Consider the following 2,740-nt stretch of genomic DNA (forward strand, 5'->3'; position numbering starts at 1 on the left):
GATTTTAAATGAATGTTTTCGTGCGTCTTTATACCAAAAACAAACTACATACTTCAGAAATTAATAATAAACAGAAAAAACAAGCAACTGAGATGTCAAGTGCAATAAAGCACTAACAAACTAACAAACAAACACATGAAAACGAAGGAAACCGAAGGAAAACCGAAGTAAAACAATGACAAATATGCGAGCCTCAGCAACGAAAATAAACCCGACTCAGAAAACAAGAGTATAAGTCGGACCCAGAAAGAACGACCATCCAGAACAAACAATATTTCACAAGTTTTCTTCCCAAAAGAGACCAAACGAGGCTCCAGTGTATCATTCTTCTCGGCTAGGCATTTACTAGGCGAGAGCAACAAGACGCTCGCTGCATCTTGCATCTTGAGACTGATTGATCGTGAGTTATCTGGCGTTACAACTACCACGGTCACCGATGCCGAACATGAAGATAAGAAACCAACGGTTCTAGACGGCGGCAACACCCCCGTAGGAAGTTAGTGCCGTCAGTGAACCACATGTTCTGTACCTCCTTTCATATTCTCTTTTTCTTCTCTTTGCTAACATAACCCTCTCCATAACGCTTGAGTCGTAGGTGAAACTGCTTTGAGGTTTTTTCCTCCTTACACATCTTTCAAACCTTTCACTAGCAAATTCCGTTTTAGCGCTGAATGACCTCACAGGTCCCAGTGATTGGCCTTTGCCCTAAATTATATAATCAACTCCACTTAGACTTTCACTGTCAAATTCCGTTTCATCGCTGAATAACCTCATAGATCCCAGTGATTGGCCTTTGGCCTAAATTTTATGTTCAACTCAACTCAGACGGTGATCCAGTTGATGGTCCTAAAATCATGCGCAGGCGAATCAGGCACGTAAATCAGTTTCATTTCATGACCATCAGACTATAGTAAATTAACATCAACCGTGCATTTGATGCCTAGGCAAGTCCCTTACAGCACTCCTCATTGGCGGTTGATAAGCCAGTCACAGGGCTGGAAACTCTCAGTCTCTCGAGAGAGTTCACATAGGCAGGATGTATGTTCCACACCTCAGGAGAGGTGGAACATAGATCCTACCCATGTGAACTCTCTCGAGAGACTGAGAGTTTCCAGCCCTATGATTGGCTTATCAACAGCCAATCAGAAGTCTCGTAAGGGACTGGCTAGACATCAAATGCACGGTTGATGTGAATCTACTCTAGTTTAATCCATCCCCGTCTTTCTCCCACAGCCTACCTCTTCATTTTTCATTTACTAATAATACATGGTTGAATGCACCCACGCCCATACACTGGACTACACTCGCTCACCTTATCAATTCAATGCTTTGATATTTGACTCGTTTCCGTTCACTGGTTATGAATTTGGTATTCACGATTGGTAATAAGTGAATTTTTTTGTAGTTGATAAATCGAAACCCTCTCTCTCTCTCTCGCTCTCTTTCTCTCTCTCTCTCTCTCTCTCTCCCATCCAACACCTTTGTACATAAATCCAGTGCAAGATCTGAAACCATGGCTTTCAATGACTACAGTTAAAAATATAAACCACACAGAAATGGACATATTCTGTGGGTTATAACTCCTACATCTCTCACTTTCTCTTTACGTTGTATATATATATATATCACTTTATTAATAAGAACTAACGGACCAGTTAAGAATACTATCTTCCATTTTCATGACTCATCTCTGTATTTTCAATAACAATTTGTAGGGAGGGAAAGGTTCGAAGCGTAAGAAATCTATTTTAAGGAAAAAAAAACCATCTGTCACGCCAGCTATATGCTTACGGTCTGGTGTCCATAGCCAACATACGGTGAGCTTTGTCAATAAAGGACCAACAGCTGGGTTTCGATGCCAACAATAGCCATCTGTCTTACTGTGGCCTCAGTGGGGTTACGGATCAACCTTCCCTTAACTGGAATAATAATCCTCCTCTCTCTCTCTCTCTCTCTCTCTCTCTCTCTCTCTCTCTCTCTCTCTCTCTCTCTCTCTTTCAAGACTCAAATACCAATTATGTTTTGTATCTATTATTTGTTTAGTGTCCCTTCATATCTGAGGAGCATTTACAATATATGAACTTTACCCCGATGTAGCTCCTGTTTATCAGACACCCCACGAGAGAGAGAGAGAGTTTTGATGATAGTTTTGATGACTATGAACATCGTATTCGGAAATATATATATATATATATATATATATATATATATATATATATATATATATAATATATATAGAGAGAGAGAGAGAGAGAGAGAGAGAGAGAGAGAGAGAGAGAGAGACTGACCGGGAAACAATGACACTTGATTATCTATAGGGAGGTCAACAGCCTTTCTACATTAAATGACGGAAACTAATGAGAATAACTCCTTCAGAAGACTAAATCAACCAAGCCCTTGCCTTCCTTGGAATGTGCCTTTGCCTCTCTTCCGTCCTCTAAATGCCCCCGAAATGGAACTCTAACTTCCGCCTTCCAGAATGGTATAAAACTTCCTTAAATGAATAATGGCTCTCTTCCTCTTATAAAAGCTCAGCATATTATAGTCTTTATTATGGCACTTTGACCATAAACTTGTAGCTCTTCCTAAATGAGGCCAAATACATTCTGAGCTGATCAAATCTTATATAAAATAAAATGACAAGTAATAAACTGCTATTAAGGTTTTGTATTGCAAGAGATTTCAGCACAGATCAATAAATAAATGAAGATAAATTTCTTCCAGATTGTTTGCTATATTC

This window comes from Macrobrachium nipponense, chromosome 18 (assembly GCF_015104395.2).
Source record: "Macrobrachium nipponense isolate FS-2020 chromosome 18, ASM1510439v2, whole genome shotgun sequence".
NCBI lineage: Eukaryota > Metazoa > Arthropoda > Malacostraca > Decapoda > Palaemonidae > Macrobrachium > Macrobrachium nipponense.